A 6,000-nucleotide genomic window follows, 5' to 3' on the forward strand; every position below is an offset into this window, starting at 1 on the left:
CAAACCCACAAAACAGCAGCAACAAAATGCCCACAAACCCATTTGAAATCAATCCCAAAACCTTAAATCAAACCTACACAATAGCAGCAACAAAATTCCCACAAACTCATTTGAAATCAAAACCAAAACCTAAATCAAAACCCATAAACAAGAACAAAATCCGTAATTCCCAAACCCACACAAACCCATTTAAAATCAACCCCAAACCCTAAATCAAAACCACAAAATAGCAATAGCAAGATCCCTATTTTCTAAACCCACACAAACCCATTTTAAAATCAACCCCAAGCCCTAAATCAAAACCCACACAATAGCCATATCAACAAATAAAACAATGAAAATTTCATAGAGATAAGGAGAGAGAGAATAGAGTCAACAATGAGAGAAAGATGAATCCAATGGTGGCTCGCGGTGGTGGCTAGAGGTGGGTGGCTCATGGTTATAGAGAAATGGAGAGAGGATGAACACGAAAGAGTTTTTTTTTTTTCTTAGAGAAACGGAGAGGATTTGGAGAGAGAGAGAGAGAGAGAGAGAGAGAGAGAGAGAGAGAGAGAGAGTGCGTGTTTTTCAATTAAGTATGGCCAAATCATGGGTTTCATGCTTTTCTAAATACTTACAAAAGTGTCATTAAGCAATGTTGTTTGAAAACTAAAAACTGATAAAATGAGTTTTCTAAATTCAGTGTTTAAATACCCTAAAATGAGAAACGTAACTCAAATGCTCCTAAAAAAACTCCTACAAATAATGTTATTTTTTTCAGACCCACAGTTTTCAGTGTTTAAACACTACAAAATGTTGTTTGGAATCACCAACCAAAGATGCCCTAAGCTACCATCTCATCATTATTGACTTACTAGTTGGACAAGATTTAGGTACCACATAGCACTATACCTATTAGTTACCCCCAATCATAGGTCAAGCTACCAACCTGCCACATGTGCTCGAGCTCGGAATCTATCATTTTCACTTATGACAATTACTTTTTTTTTTCTAGGAAATTGACATGTGTGTTAAATGTATATAATATGGCTTCCTTTGGGGGAGATCTACTAAAGTCTTTCAATATATGCTTGTTGCTTGGGAAAAGATTGTTTGGCGGGTGGAGGCAGGTGGTTTGGGCATTCAGAGGATTGAGCAGGAGAGTGTACCTTGGAGCGGTGAATTTCAAAACCGATAATCAAAATCATTTGGGAACACTTTCAATCTTCACTCCAATTCCACTAACGTCCAAGATGTGTGGTCTCTCAATCAGTTTACTAAGGGAGAATGTTAAAGTGTCTAACACTTCTTACACTACTTGGCAATAGTGTTCTTCCAATTCTCTACAGAAAATTCTGTATATTTCTCCATTTGTATCTAACTGATTATCTAATTGGGCTGGCCTTTTGGGCCTTTCCAATTGGGCTTAAGTGTGTGGCTTGGAGTGGGACCAAAAGGGACTACTAAGACACTAGCTCCAATGGGTTTTGGGCTTTTCTGTCAACTCTTGACAAGTCCAAAGTTACCATTAACTATATTTAATACCACTATATAAATATAGTTGCACTCTAGGCCTTATTTATAAATTATATCCCAAGACTTTATTGTACCTGCAACCCCTTCATAAAATATTCGTAGTAATACAAAGTCATGAAAGAAAACTGCCACTTTGTAGATTACTACATCTTAATTTCTTGAGAACCCGGTTTAATTCTTTAAAGTTATTCATAATATATTTATGAAATTCAATTCTATAAATATATACTTTAGTAACTCCTTACTAAAGTGGTTAGACCTAACTCTTTGAATAACTGAACCCATTAAACTTATCTCAAAATAATATTTTATATCTCCGTTAAGAGATTATGAATTTCATCTTGAGAATATATGTTCCATCAATACTAAATGTGGTTGCTCAACATACTGAGGTTTTGATCGTTACTCTAAATCTCACTCCTGATATATCAAAGCAACTTACACTTCATGATCAAGTTCATTATTCTTTCAGGATTAAGAATTCATGCAAATATAAGTCGTGAGTTTATTATTCATTTGACAGTCGTTAGGAGAATAATAAATCTCACATCGGTCCAGTTCAATATATTTTAACTCTTAAAATATATCAACATACCAACTAGAAATCTCCATTTTCATGATCAAGACAAATCATCTTAGTTAATATATTATAGTTTTCACAGATGAAATGCCCAATTTCATCAATGACTATGAACTACATTTTGAGTTTACAAGGAACTTGTGATTTACATCTTCTGTGACTAAATCACATAAATCACATACAATGCATCTCATGGACTATATGATAATGTCCCAATATTTATGTTACAATTATTTTAGATAATAATAAAACAACTTTATTAAACACAATATTAAGTCAGACATAATGTCATAGATAGCATCATACAATAGGATTTAAGGACACACATCCTAACACATATATCGTTGTAATGAGGAAACAATGGATCATCTTTTACTCCATTTTAAGTTTGCTCATGTTTTATGGAGTGAAACCTTTCTTGTGTTTGTTGTACAATGGGTCATGCTGAATACAATTGTTTCTCTCCTATTTGCTTGGAGGAATTGGTAGGGGACATTTTCTTCAAATATTTGGAATATGGTACCGACATGTCTTATGTGGTTAATTTGGGAGGAACGTAATTCCCGAACATTTGAAGACATAGAGAGACTTGTAGATCTGTTGAAGTATTTTCTAGCTAAGACTTTGTTTAAGTGGTCTCGTATTTGGGGTTTTGCGCAAAGTATTTCCATGTTTGATTTCCTTATTTATGTTAGCTTTTCCCTTTGATTTGTTTGTATTTGTCTCAAGCGCAATGGTTTACTATTGTAAACACATTGTATTTTTATTATCAATAAAACTTTTGTTACCTATAAAAAATTAAATGTTTATAGGGAACATGTATCTTTTATTGGATGGTTACTAACATTTCTTCTTCCTATGGTATGTGTTTTAGTATTGGTCATTGATCGAATTCACTATCATCGGTTAGGTTCTTCACTTTCTATAGGTTTTTCTTAGCCTATTCACTAACTTATTGTTTTTCTACTATTGTTCTTTGAAATACCCCATCTTTCTCTCAATTTTCTAGTATGTTCTAGTTCTCGACTCTATTATTTTAGTTGTTCTTGCTTTATTAGCCTGCTATTTTTATTGTTTTCTAGTATTAAACCTTTAGGTTTCTCCTAGTTTTACCAATTTTCATTGAGTTGGTGCAAAATACCCAATCGATGCATCTAGTTCATGCTTTGGCTCCAATTGGATTTTACTCGATTCGAAATGGCCATTCAAAATATAGTATCGACATATCATTCATCAAGTTACATATAAACATTCACATCTTAAAAGCTTGGTTAATGCACACAACTTATAAACTTATGCAAGCTAACATGAAAGATCATTTAATAGCATAAAACTTCTTATTTAAGGAGTTATGAAGGCGAGAAAGTGGTACCTTGAATAGTTTTTGAATTAAAATCTCATTTTCCTTGTTTTCTTGACTTTGAACAATTTTTTGAAATTTTTTTGCTCAAAGCCCCTCAAGTTGAAGCATATGTGGTGCCTTTTCAAAAGACACCTTATTTTTCATATGACATCGTTTGACCCTCACTCAAACAAGGTCAATTCCAAAGTCACTACTAACATAGAAAATTTCTAACACTTGACAAAGTGTTTGGTCAAATATCTGATTTTTTGATATCTTAAATGATTCAAATTTCATTTTAAAGTTTGATTGTCAAAATGAAGGGAATTTTCATCTTCCTCATGATGGAGCCACATTTTCTCCAATATAAATTTTTGAATTTATATCAAATACTGGTCAAACCTTATTTTAACATTGTCAAATTCAGTCAAAGTAGGAAATTTTCAATTTTTTTTTATAGAAATATTGAGATTTCGCTTATGGTCAATAGGAATAAGAGGAATTAATTTGATTTCTAGCAACATGAGCAAACTAGGGTATCAAAAAATTTTAAGCTACCCATATTGCATTTAAATTGGCAACTAAGAAGCTACAAGAAATCTGGGTTTAGGTGACGTTTGTAAAACATCACTAAAAACCCAAAAAATGTCACTATAGACACAAATGATCTACATCAATGTTTTTTTTTTGTGACATTCAAAAATGTTGCAATAGAGTGGTCACTATATGTGACTCTTTAGTGGCGTTTAAAAACTTTAGTGACATTTTCTAAAACGTCACTAAATAATATAGCATTTTCGTATGTAATGTAGGAAAATACATTTAGTGACGTTTTTAAAATTATGCAAATAATCATACCAATAGCAACGTTTCAAAAATGTTGCAAAAGCATTTGCCTTCTTGCTTTTTAGTGACATTTTTAAAACGTCACTATAGGACTGATTATGTGCGGCGTTTTAAAGGCGTCGCTAAAAATGATTTCCTCTTACTTTTTAGCGACGTCGCAAAACCTGCTCATTATTTTTCTTTTAAAATATTAAAAATTCTATATAAACCTGCTTAAAATTCAACAATAACTAACATAAGCTTGCAATAAGCTTGTAATAGATCAAATGTACCTATCATCAATATTCCACCATATCAAATGTCCAAACTAACACATTAACCATAGATTCAATACATGTATCATCTTGAATTGAACAAAACACTTGTCTACCTACCAAAAAAAAAAAAAACACCTAAACTATGACAATATTAAACAAAGTACAATATTTCCAAAATAAATATGGTTGTAACAAAACACTTGTCTACCTATACAAAAAAAAAAAATCCACCCAAACTATGGCAATATTATAAACAAAGTACAATAGTTCCAAAATAATTGTGGTTGTTCAAAACAACTATGTAATAGCTCATGGAGTCCTTAAAACACTGCATGTACCGCTATATGCTAGTTTTTTGATGGGATGAAGCCTGCGATCTATAAGGAGTTGGAGATTGATGATCTACAAGAAGTCCATTTCTATCCATATCTTCATTTACACAACAAATTCAAAACCACTTAGGTTCATAAACATGCGAATAAGATTACACATAATCTTAAATATAATAAGCAAACCACATCAAGTCTATCTTTATCCTCATTCACACAAATGGACTAAGTCTTGTATCTCTACAAACTTAAGCAAAAATCATGGAAGTAGAATTACACATACACTTAAATATAGAGAGGGTTTGGATCCAACTTATTTTTTCCACGTTTTGCTGCGTTCACGTTTTGCTGTTTTTTTTTTTCCCAGCCGCACTTGTTGACTTTCCTGCGTTTCACCTTTTTTTTTTTTTTTGCTGCTGCAGCACGCTTTCAAGAGACAAACGGCTACTGTTCATGAACAGTAGCCGTATATTTCTGACTTTTCAGCTACTTTCTTCGGTGAACAGTGCATTCGTGCACTGTTCACGGACCCACAAATTTCATTTTCAGCTATTTTTTTATTAAAAATGGGTCCCACAATACTATTCACACATTTAAAAATTATTTTGCTACAGTGTTTTCAGTTTTTAGTAATAAGTTCTATCCAAACAGACTCATAGTGCACAACATATTCAAAACCACATAATTTTATAAACATGCAAATAGGATTACACATAATCTTAAATATACTAAACAAACCATATCAAGTCTATCAATATCCTCATTCACACAAATGGACTAAGTCTTGAATCTCTACAAACTTAAGCAAAAACCATAAAAGTAGAATTACACGTACACTTAAATATAGTGCACAATATATTCAAAACCACATAGTTTTATAAACATGCAAATAGGATTACACATAATCTTAAATATGCTAAACAAACCATATCAAGTCTATCAATATCCTCATTCACACAAATGGACTAAGTCACTCTACAAACTTAAGTAGAAACCATGGAAGTAAAATTGCACATACACTTAAAGTGTACAACATATTCAAAACCATATAGTTTCATAAACATGCAAATAAGATTACACATAATCTTAAATATACTAAACATATCATATCAAGTCTATCAAAATTCTTAT

Source organism: Castanea sativa, chromosome 8 (genome assembly GCF_040712315.1).
Source record: "Castanea sativa cultivar Marrone di Chiusa Pesio chromosome 8, ASM4071231v1".
Lineage (NCBI taxonomy): Eukaryota > Viridiplantae > Streptophyta > Magnoliopsida > Fagales > Fagaceae > Castanea > Castanea sativa.